This window comes from Lygodium microphyllum, chromosome 26 (genome assembly GCF_053477565.2).
Source record: "Lygodium microphyllum isolate KBCC chromosome 26, Lygodium_microphyllum_v1.1.10, whole genome shotgun sequence".
NCBI lineage: Eukaryota > Viridiplantae > Streptophyta > Polypodiopsida > Schizaeales > Lygodiaceae > Lygodium > Lygodium microphyllum.
The window spans coordinates 102,937,223-102,950,309 of NC_141160.1; positions in this window are offsets into that span (position 1 = coordinate 102,937,223).

Genomic DNA, 13,087 nt, shown 5'->3' on the forward strand with positions numbered 1-13,087 from the left:
TCATGTGGTAGTCATTGATGCTCATACTTTCTCTTTGCACATTGTGCAACTCTTGCTTGAGCTGCATTTTCTTGGCTTGCGTATTTGTGCTATACATTTTTGACAAAGTATCCCATGCCTCCTTTGGCGTACTTGCATCTTGAATATGCACAATCATAGAGTCCGAAATGCTGATAGACAGCCAGTACATAACTTTCCTGGCTCTCTCATGCCATGCTTTAAATGCCTGCATTTGGTATTGATTTGGAACATCAAGAAGAACTGGTTCTTCTTCATTTCCTGCAACGAATTCCCAATATCCTTTTCCCATAAGGAAATTCATCATTCTAAACTTCCATGCTTGGAAGTTGATCTTGTCAAGCTTTTCAGTGACAATCTGTGAAAGAGAATCAGACGCCATTACAGAACACTGCAAAAAATTCTGTCACTACAAAGAACACAGCTTCAGCCTCACAAGGGAAAATCTGCAAAACTAATGAAAGTGGTATTTGACCACACAGTCACTTCCTAGTGACAATTTTGCATCAACAAGCAACAAGGATGATTCTGTAATTCCCAATGTCTTTGCGCACAGTCATACGATGCAATTTCTACAGTAACTTTTCACCGACCTGTAGAACAGTGGTCGCACAGCATAAAACAGGGCCTTTTCTTGAGTGCATGCATAAAACCAGGGCCTCCAAAACAGGCCTTGAAATGGCCTCAAATCAAAAAAACAGAGCAACCAAGGGCTAAACCCCTTTCCTGCAGCATATACTGCCCTCTTGCTACACCGCAAAGGGAATCTCAATCTGAGACAATGCACTCTTGCACTTCCTGGCTGTGCTACCTGCAGAGACTTGCTCCCAAAACAAAAAAATGAAAGCAACACTAGCCCTCTTACCAGAACACCGCGAACTTGGTTTGCTTTCTTGAGCTCCTTACCACGAACAAGGCTCTAATACCATGTCAAGATTGTGGGAGAGAAGGAAGGAGTCTCACTTGTAGCTTTCTTGCTTGCACAATGGGGGAATACACACAAAGGTGGAGGCTGAAAACAGTTTTCCTCTTCTTAGTTGTGTAAGCCAAAAGAACTCAAGTACATAGAAATAGAAGAACCCTATATATGGGTCTCAAACCAAACTCAACTAACTAAGGTGGCATACTAACTGAGCCATGAACTAGAGTAGATAAGGATAGCTGTCATCTAGTTATTATTCATGGGCGGTGTACCAACTGCATATTGACAAGTCGGTGACATAAATGCACAATGGTCACCCTGGCATATCACAAGTGGAGCTCGATATCTCAACACGCCCATCCCTTTTTTACATGACCGGCCATTTGTGGCAAGGTCCTTTTTTCATTTCCCTCTTCTAGCCTTATACCTCTAGCCTACACTCGTCTAATATTTTACAATTGGCACAGGAGGGAGCCTGATGCTCTTTTACAAGAGTTTTCCAAGTTTTTTGAGGTGCCTTTCATTTAAAATTGCGCTTTTTGCCTCGGCTCAGCTTTGGAGGTCGCCTGCGTGTCCTTCCTTTTTCCGCCATCTCGACTTGGGGTTAACTGACAATCTCCAAATACATTAGTATGATCATTCAAACCTCCAGTAATAAGCACCCCATATCCAAGAACCAATGCATACACCAAGTAAATAAGCTTCAGCCCATTGTATTACAGCAGCATATTTACCGTTAAATGAAGCTCAAACGGTGCCCAAATCAGCTCCAAATCAATCCCAAAGCATAGACATAGCATCCCATAACCTCCGAGCATCAAATGGCATCAAATAGTAAATCTCAAGTGCTGCCATGTTTTGACAATTCTAGGACTATGTATACAGCAAGGGCTGAAGGGGGAAGCACTCGAATCGATCACTCGGAGCCAAGCACTAATGCCGAGGATTCCAAAAATCATCGGGAAGGTTGCTAAGAGTGCCGAGAAGCCGAGGAAGAGCAGGAAAATTCCAGTAGCAGGTCAGCCCAACCCCCTAAAAATGTGTCGCAATTTTCCCTGGTTGTTCCTAGGGGCTGGGGGGTCTTCAACAATTCTCATGGGAACTTGGCAATGTCGAGGGGGCTCCAATGCAGCCATGGAAGAAGCCAATGAAGGTTCAAAAGCTCGAGGAGGAGGCGGGAGATCAAAACATACCTACAAATGAAGGTACCATGGCTGCCATTGAAGCTCGGGTTGAAGCTCTTCAAATCTGGGTTGAAGAGAATGCCGGGCAAGCTCCAATGCCTTTGCTCTGATACCAGTTAAAAGAGAAGTGGAACCAAGGAGGAAGAAGCTTGACGGTAAGAGCTATGGCAAATGGAGAGCAAGACCTAAGAGAGAGAGTGAAACTCAAAGTGGGAACTCCAACAACAACAATGTGTGGCCAGGCCTTCCTTTATTCAAACTGTCACTAAAATAATAAAGAATAAGTGATTGTGATGGGTGCCCACCACTTGCAGTGTGCAGTGGTGGGTACTGTCAGTGTAGTAATACATGGACGGCTAGGCAGAGGCGCCTTTACCCCCAACAATTCTAAGTATGGATTGACATCTCTTATCTACTTTCTTTCTCAATTTATGAGGGTCAAGTGTATAAGGGAATCATTAACTTCTTGTAGCATAAGACTTAGCTATTTGTTTACCTTATCTTTCCATGATTTTGGCCCTCTATTTTTTTGTATAAGGTTTTCTTAATTCCTTCAACTTCAAACTTCTCTTAGGTTCTCAACTCCTAACTTTCAAGATGTAATATCAAACCACTACTACCATACATTTCAATTCTAGATACATTAATCTCACATTGTTCCTATCATTTTAGCTCTATTCTTATGTATTACTACGTGGCCACAAGAATAAGGTAGACTCATTATGGAAAATAAACCTTATTGTTCTCTTTGCTCTATTAAATAAGAAATAATAACTTAAAGGAGAGAAGCACTTAATCCTACGCCTACTTTTTTCCTAATCACCCAAGGAATTGAGGTAGTGTCATAAGTGGATGATGAAGGTGATGAAATGTTCAATTGGCACTTTGGGGCCATTTTGATGCTCATTTAAATACTCCTTCCTATTGCATTCCCAATGTTCCTCAATCAATCCTTGTAAGTGAGACTCTACTTCCTCTGCTTAGTTTATAGCAATATCTATATCCGCTAGAGGGACACTACTCAACTACACTTGCATATTGAAGTCCAATCCATGCCACAAATATTGCAGTTGTGGACAGCAGGTGGGATAGGGATAGAGGCTTGCAACTTATGAAAGACCTTTTTCATCTTCTTGGCATATGCTCGTCAGTCATTTTCATGGGGCTCTTGGCGTGTCACATTTAGAACATGTAACCAATACCGACTACCTTTGTCAAGGGCAAATTCCCTTTAAAATGTTACAAAGAATAAATTGATTGTGGTTATGGTACGGACTTCTAAGCCATGATACCACATTGTAGCCCTCCCTTTTAGGGTCATGTCAAATAACATCATTATATGTCCCTCATCTTGAATTCAACAATTAAAAATAAGTTTTTGGACTCGATGTGAAACTCTATATCTTCCTACACTAACCCATTAAAGATGGGTAGAGGGAAACCTAAGGCTGGAAAATTGGATATGCTTGCAGGAATTGCAATAGATTATGGCATAACAACAATCGGATTTTCTATAGGAGTTTGTAACAATGTGACTGTAACCCCACTTAAAGTGGGCTGACTTACTAGGAGAAGGGCAGCACTAGAGCTCCCTCCTCCTCCTAATGAATTGTTTATGGCACTAGGGTCACTAAGACCTCTCCCTTGTAGGAATATTGAGCTATTATGTTGAGGGGAATACCTCTTAAGGATTTCAGCTCATCATCTAGCCCTTTAGGCTCTTCCTTATTTTTGGATCTTGACTTAACAGTGTTTATTTGAAAATAATGGATCTATATCGATGCTCTTTGGTATAAACTGACTATATTAACCAATATTAAAAAACCACCACTTATTAGCAGCTCTTGGAAGATGCACCACACTTTTCAAGACAAAAAATGCACTTGCCACTAGCTTTAGGGCTCTAGTCAAATCTGATATACTCATGTACACAACCCCACGGCCTCACAGCTAGGAGCATATAGATGCTACGAAGTGATTTATTGAAAGAATGCATTTGTAGATACAATCTTTAGATTGTAATCCAATGTGATGACCCTCTTGACGCCAAGCTGTTGTAGTACCCAAGCATATAAGTTCCTAGCATGTCATAACACAAACAAAGGAAGCACCCATGAGCTTATCGTTGTGGCCCCACTACACCTCTCCTACATCCCAGGGATTAGGTCCATGATATGTTGTCTCAACATGTAACACATACACACAAAGTCCACTCTTCAAAATATTCATTCCAGGAGATAGTATAATCCTCACCAAATTAGTCCCCAAGGAAGCAATTACACTAAACCTACAACATAGGGAGCCTCACATTCATCGTGGATTAATAATTTGAAATCAAGTGTTATGCATCTAGGAGATAGTTCTCTTTAGCATGTGTCAATGCAATACAATGCAAAGTGAATGACTTTGAGTGCACAAACATTTTATTTAAATTAAATCAGCATTGTAAATGTGCTCAACCATTCTTTCCATGATTTTTCTTTACTAATGACTTTGCTGCCAATGATAAAGCAATGTTAGACTACTCTATGCCACTGCACCTCTTAATACGTAAAATGAGATCCAAACCTATATGAAAAGTATAGTAAGTGAATAAAATTTTGAATCATAATCAGCATATAGAACACCCTCTCTCCCTATCGTTTAAGGTTTTGCTTGCAATGGGTAGGTTAAGATGTATTTCCATATATATTTCTTTGTTGAACGAAAGTAATAAATACACACAAAAACATACAAACAAGAGTAAATTGAGTCAAATCCCAATGCTTTACCTCCATTATACTTACATAAGCATAATCCTAATTTTCTATCATTTTTCAAATACAAAAAACAATTTTTTTCCTATTTTCTTTGTCTCATAACCGCATTTTTGGTACTTTTTCTTATTTTCTTTATGTAAAATTCCGTATTTTCTACTTTTTTTATTCAAGAATTTAATTTGAACTCTAATCCATCTTCACATTTAATATCATCCCATGTGAACATGCTTTGATTTTCCAAAACCAAGAAAAACATCAATTTTCTCTTTAAACACACATTTTAGATGTTAAAAATGAATAACTCACAAGAACTGACACATGTTCTGCATTTTATAATTCACAACCCTCAAATACATCACAACCAATATTCAAATAAAATTTCATCACAAATGAACAAGATTTACACCATAAAATGTCAAAAAGAATCCAAATTTCTATTAGAAAAGAGACTTACCATAATTTCTTGTGTTTTAGGTCTCAAGAATTGATTTTATGGGTAGCAACCAGACACCCCATTAGTCTCCAAATAGTGTTGGTCATCACTCCTCACCCTCGGCATGATCCCATATCAATCTGGTTCAAGCCGAATAATCGATCTCCATCCCGATCTTCTCTAAATAATTTCCACATGAATAGCCCATTGGAGGAGAAAGAAAAACTGATTTTTCATCTCCACAATCAGGCCCTCATTTTCGGAGCCGAGATTAGTGATATAAGTGAAAATTTTGAGGAAGTGGTTGATCAAATCAAATTATATTAGTATGTTGTACCTTCCTATCCCCCCTCCATTTCTTTATGCACCATGTAGGAGACCCACTTTTTTTTTGTTTAAAAAAACACCCCCAATCGCATCAGCTTTTGGGGGTTTGGGGTCTCTAAGGGTCACACCCCTTCCCCATGAAGTCATTTTACACATTCTTCTTTGATCTTTTTGATCTACTTTTGCCCAGGTAGGACTATCTCGCACGTTCGGTGACCAAATCAAAGTTTGAAATTTTCTACCTGACCGTTTCGAAGTCCCACACTATTAGAACTCATTGCACTTCATTTTGGCACTTGGAAAATTTATTAAGAATCTGAAACTAATGTGAGATCCATTTTCAGAAGTGATTTGAAATCCTGTCTTCCACGGTTTCTTAAAATCGTCGATTCCGCATCCGCCGCATAGCTTCGATTTTTCCCTCAAAATGACAAAATTTAGCCCATTTTTGGGTTTCTTTTGGGCTTTAAATCCTACTCTCAAGTAACTAAACTTATCTTTACCTAGTGAGTTGGTAAAGATATCAAGTACTTGGTCTTTAGTAGGAGATCCATCTGCCTTGCAAGTACCATATCTTATATAAAGTGAGAGTGTACCTCTATGTGTTTTGTTCTTGCATGATACATAGGACTCATAGCTAGAATTATACTACTCATATTGTCACAATATAATGTGACTGGAGCATCTACCTACATACTCAAATTTCTCAACAACTCCAACCAAGCATCTCACAAGCTGCTAATGTGGCACCTCTATACTCTACCTTAGTACTAGAGAGTGCAACTATTGGTTGCTTCTTGTTACTGTAGCTAATCATTTCAATGTGCCGAATGCATATCCATTAGCAAACTATTTGTCATATGGACAACCTACCTAATTTGCATCAGTATATCTCATGAGCTTCAAGTGCTTATCCTTCTCATAAAAGAGTCCATATTCTATTGTAGCCTTGACATAGTACATAATTCATCCAACCACATCTAAATGGGGTTTTCTAGGTTTTTTCATGAACTAACTGATGAATCCAATTGGTAGCTAAGATCAGGCTTGGTAATAGTAAGATAAATGAGACTTCCCACCATATGTATGTACATAGTAAGATCTGAAATCTGAGCTCCAATATTCACATTCATCCAAGTATTTTGATCCAATGGATTATTCAAAGCTTTGCAATTGGTCATACCATATTTCTTCACCATCTTAATTGCATCAGCCAAAGTCCATTGGCTGAATTCACAACCTCAATGCCTAGAAAAAACTACAATTCTCCCAAGTCCTTTATATCAAATTTAGTTTTTAGAATAGCTGTAATGTTATGTATCCTAGTTTCATCATCTCTTGTAATGATAAGATCATCGATACATGTGACTAATACCACAAGACCTGCATTTATCTTCTTCGTAAAGAGACAATGTCCAACTTGATGACACCCAAAAGAAGCATAAAAACAAGACACAAAAGAATCCAAGCATGCATCATATTTTCATTTTTTGTCAAGAGAATAATACTAAGTTGTTGCAAAATCACCAAAAAGAGATAGAGACATGAGGGGGCCACATCCACATCCATGATAAATAAATTATATGCATAAAAGTATACGTGCATGCATTTCCAAAAGGTTAGAAAGAATTGAAATGTGAATGCTAAAGCGTTATGGATGCAAATGTATTTAAAAAATCAAAGAAATAATAATAAATATGAAGGGTTGTGTATCTTTTGGGGAAAAGGTGGGGTGGAGTGCACGACTGATTATGTGCCTCTTTCTCTCCTTTCTTCCAAGACACACACATTCTTCTTTTGGATGGTGCCAAAGTTTCTCTCTCCTCTCTTCTCTGTCTTTTGTGTAGAAATTCCTCTTTTCCCTTTTGCTCTTGCATAATGGTTGAAGCTATGGATGAAGATGATGAAAATGACAAATTTGTTTATTATTAAGAGAGAGATTTATAGTTGATTGTCAATTTTAAGATCAATGAGAGAGCCATACACATAGATTTTGTGTGCTTTGTCCTCGATTTCGTGGTTGATTATGTTCATGGAAGGGTTGCCTTCACAATTGCAAATCCAAGACTCTGCAAGTAAGTACTAATGCATGCATTCTAGGCTCTTGGAGCCGTTTTGAGCACATACAACACTTTATTTAGCTTGCAGGCATAATTTGGATACTGAGGGGGCACACATCCTTTAGGGTGATCCATAAACATGTCTTCTATGAAGTCTCCATTCAAAAATCCATTCTTCATCTCCATTTTCTATAATTTTGAGCCCTTTACTGCAACCAAAGCAATCATTGTTGTGATAGTTGCCATTTTGGCAATGGGGTGTTGAATATCTCTTCATAATTGATAGTTGACCATTTTGGGGAATATGGGAATTTCCCATAAGTTTGGGATACATGGTTAAATCTTTGGATTTGTCATAACTTGAACACTATAACTCCAAATCAAGCGCTCTATAGCTCAATAGATTCCATTTTTCAAGTGCTTTCCAATGATAGGTCACATCATATGGTTTTGAGAAACTTATGGGCATGTTATCCGGGTGCCACCTTTCTAGTATTCAAAAAATGGGAATTGGGAGATTCCCAAACTCACTAATATTGTGTTCAATTGACTTCTTACCATCAAGCAATGCAACCAATTCCTAAGTCTGATTTTCATCCAGTGCATTAATCTCCTCATCCATTGCTTTGCAACAACTTTTGTCCATGATAAATTCACTAAATGTAGGAAGATCTTTGTGTTCCATGACCTTTGTCATATATACATAATACTTTTCTAAAAATCCATTGTACATAATCCTATCAATAGGGTATCTCACCCTATATGACCTTCTCAATTGAGGTGGACCGCTTGATTCCCCTCTCTCATGAGGCGCTACATGACTAGCCAAAGACCAAGCCACTTTTAGCCAGGTTGTCAAGCAAACTTCTAGGAGTTGTTGCACTGAATAGGTGATATTGATAACTAGTTTCTATGATTTATTCTAGCCTTCCTCAATAGTTACGACACTCATTCGTAGTAGTCCAACTAATCTAATATCGAAAACTTAGTAAACTAGCATCTTCTCGTACTTCGTCTTTATCTCTATAATGGACACTAAAACACTAAAACTAGGATTTTTATCCCTTCGAGAATTAACTTCAGAGAGTAAATCCAATAGTTCTATCTTATTCATTTTATTATCAAATCAACTAACAATCCTCAATCCCATAAAATCTAATTTTCTTTACTTAAAAAAATATTTTCTTTGTCCAATATTGGTATAACTTAATACATCGTCAAACCTTTTAATTTACATAAGTTAGACACATTATATTTTATATTAATAATATCAAATTAATTTTCTTTTTCTCTAACCCCAAGAAAGTTTAATAAAACATCCAAAACTATATTCTTAGGTTTTCAAGATCCTAATTTTTATTGAATTAAAAACATGATTTTTATTTTAAAAATACTGTAATGTTCATCTAAAATAACTATTTTTGATTTTTTAAGACATGGTAAATATCTTCCAAAAATTCTCAAAAAAATTCAAATACTTTCAGTAGTATATACTTCATTAAAAAGTATGACATCTCATAACTATTTAACCAAATATTTTATAAAAAATTATCTATACCATTTTGGAGCTATTTTAAAGTATTTTTAATTATTTTTTATTTTTAAAATATAAAATCAGACCTAGATAAATTCTAAAAACTATCTAGAGTTGAAATTGAGGTTCAAAGACATTTTATAACAATTATAAACCAAAGACATATTTATGCAAATTTACTTTTTTCTGTTAAATGAGTTAAGGCACTTACATGAAGGACGAGAATTGTAATTACGTCTTTGGAAGCTGTGTCCTTTCCAATCCAACTAAGGGGAGTCTACCGAGTCATTCCCAACGATGAGCTCATCATTTCCCCTCCTGATAGATTCATTAGCCAATTGCATTGTTACCATAGCAATAGCCACTTGTAACTCTTTTAAGACTTAATCTTGATAAATTTCAAGCTTAAGAGCTTAGCCTCCATGGTTTTATGTTGATGACTAAGAGAGGGAGGAGAGTAATGCAATATCTCCATCATCTGTCCATGGAATCAGGAGCGAAGTAGAGCGATTGGAAGGCAATAGAGAATTCTCCTACTCTATCACTTCAGATTAGGCAAGAGAAGCTCCAAAACTTGAGGTAGGAGGAGAAGTCATGGCGATGCCTATGGGAGAGGCATTGGCTTCAATTCTCTCCTCTTGCCCTCTCCAACTACAATTTTCCTTCAAATCCTCTAGCTTGGATGGCTTCGAAAAGCCTCTTAACTCTCTCTCTTTCTCCAATTGATGGCGCCCCCAAGAAGATGGTGGTGCCCTCTTCTACCTCTTTTTTGCTCTCTTTCTCCAACTATAGGATGGCATCCCCTTCCTTCATCACGACTCTCTAATTTTCCATGAACTCCCCCCCTTTCTCTTCTCCAGTTGGCCCCCTTTGGACTTCATCTCCCCTTCCTAATCCTCTTCCACAAAAAATTGACCTTTTTATTGCATTTTTTTGTTGTAGATACATTTATAAACAATAATGCAAGTGACCCTTTTTCTCCATATTCCAATCTCTAAGTTGCACATCAAGTTGGTGGCAAGTGCATGGATGATCACTACAACTCAATATTGATTTGCATTTATTTCTTCATGGATAAGTAACCATGTTAGTATCTTGTCACATTAACTCAAATACTCATGGTCCACTAATTGTTATATCCATGTCATTAACTCCACTTACTCGAAGATGTCTCATATACTTGGCATTGTAGAGTAGTGATTCTCCTTGTCCACACTAGCATTGCCTTTGTTCTTTGACTTGTCCCTTCCCTCCTTTAATCTTTAATGTGATCATCCTGGAAATACAACTCTCTCCCCACCATATCCCAATGTCTATCCTATGTATGATGCGGTGAAAATTTTGCTAGTTCTACTACTCCTATCTACGATCATCATCGATGACCAAGTCCACTTGTCCAATCTGTGCTATCGAATTCATGTCTTTTTCTTTTGCCAAGTCGTACTCGACTATACACTCAACCATCTCTAACCTTTCAAAAACAACTCATTTGAATTTGTCAATATATTCTTTATGGGAAGAAAGGTCGACTGATCATCCAAGCCAAAATTCTAATCCCTTCTGATTAGATAAAACTATCGAATTCTACCTGGTATTTTCCTAAGTCCACGCTCTAGCAAAAACTCCTTCAAACCAAGATTTTCCACTTGCCAAACTGTAGAGACACATCCTCCGAAGGCAAAATCTTGACTACACCTGCATTAAATTAATGTAAAAATTTGGTAATAATGTGCCAGTTGTGTACAATTTCGTTAAAAAAGTTTGCAATGTTATGCATTATTTCTAGGTGTTTTCATTTCTCCCCCAATTAATTATGAAGTGTCCTCACGAGCACATCTACATCACGAACATCTAGCATCATGAACACAACTACCACAAGCACTACGATGCAACCTTAGAAGAAAAATATACTCTCCGTCACTTGATTGCGAAGTGTCCTTGCGAGCACAGTGACAAGAACTACAAAACCACACAAAGAAAACTAGTAGACATTGAAATGATAGGAAAATATTGACAAGAACTACAAAACCACACAAAGAAAACTAGTAGACATTGAAATGATAGGAAAATATTGACTAGTGTCATATTATAAATCCAGCAAAGCAATATATTCAATTAAGTTGTGTAAAAAATTGTGGATACTAACATTCCCTTACTCACTCTCCCCACTTAAGTGCATAACATAGCTTCATTTAGTGCATAGAATATACCAACTAGGAAGCTTTCTAGAGCCGCTAAACAACAATACCCTCGAGGCAAGAAAATGCCACACCACTATCCTGCTAGGAATATTGCTTCCAAAATAGCCTCACAGATAAGGTCCATGCCTAACAAAGAACCCAAACAAAGCAAGCTAATATTACGACACCAAATAGGGCTCCTATGGTTTAGTTGCTAACCATCCATGTTCTACTAGAACAACCAGTCAATGGTCCCTAGCTTCCAACTGTCCAGAGTTTTTGTTTATTTGTTTTTTAAATGGTAGTGGCTTTCTTTCAATGCCAAAAGATTATATACATTGATTCTCCTTCCCAAAAGGTCCCACTCCAAAGAGATACAAGGCATCAGACATAGGTCACCCATCAAGTAAATCCCGACAGCCTACCAGGACCTCAGAGGCGATGGTTATCTTCTTTTGGTGTTGTTGCTTTTTTTTTTAAACCCTGCAGTCTCAAGGAGCTTTTTTTTTCTTTCCTTTTCTTTTCTTTCTTTCTTTCTTGCCTTATGAAGAATAAATATATAGACTCTTTTGAACTTTTATTATTTGGATTCGAATTTAAGTGGTTATTTTGTTTGTTTTTAAAGGATCAACTAGAAGGCTAAGAATGCATCACTTAATTGAACAATCAAACATTTCAACTCAACAACTTTGCTCGAGGAATCTAATCTAGCATATAATACTAGTCACTCTAGCTGGGAAAATGATAAGCAAAGATACTCAACAGCTCAGTATCTCTCGTCCACGCTACTCCTAGTCAAAAATTCATGGAGAGAACCTTGTTATTCAGTCACCCCCAGATATTGCTAGAAAAGTGACAAAAGAATAGGGAAAAACTCTATTGGATTCCCAATCAGACTTCCATACAATGAAACTCACTATGTCATGCACACACATCACCCCCGTTGAATCACTCTCTGGTGCTAAAGTCCCATCCCATGTGGGTAGACTCTCATATAGATTGAATTGGTTATATATTTCTTTCGGTGTATTTATATTTTAAAAATTGAGGTTTTTGTTTCGTCTGTAAGTATTTAGGTTTGGAAAACTCTAAATGAATTCAATCAAGCTATATTGTTAATGTTCCCACCATGTGAAGACTAACAAAACTAAAGTGTGCTAAACCCTAAAATGTAAAGGTATCAACCAAACCAAAAGTGTTTTTGTTTTTCAAAGGATTATTTGTTTTGTATGTTTTTTCAAATATATAGAATAAAATAAAAACCTCAAAAAACTCTAAGAAAACAAAATATCTAAACTAAAATCTTGAAACTCCCTAAGATCTTCTACTGTAAATAATAACCCTAATCCAAAATTATACACACTATATCTAAGTCAAGCCTATCAATGAAACCGTGCTTATAAATAGCCTCCAACACAGACACATCAGAGGTCATAGACCGGCTATCAGGTGCATCGCTAAAAGCCTCCATCACATCATAGAGCGGAGCCGCAACTACATCGTCATAATAGGGCATAGGTGCCACTGGCAAACATTCGAAAGAATACCCCTCGATCACATCCATATACCAACAGATATAAGCCCAATAAGGACAATTCACTTAATCATCGAGATATGATGGAGTAAAATGGTAAATAGCAGCTTGATATCAGGAAAATTATTGCTGCTCT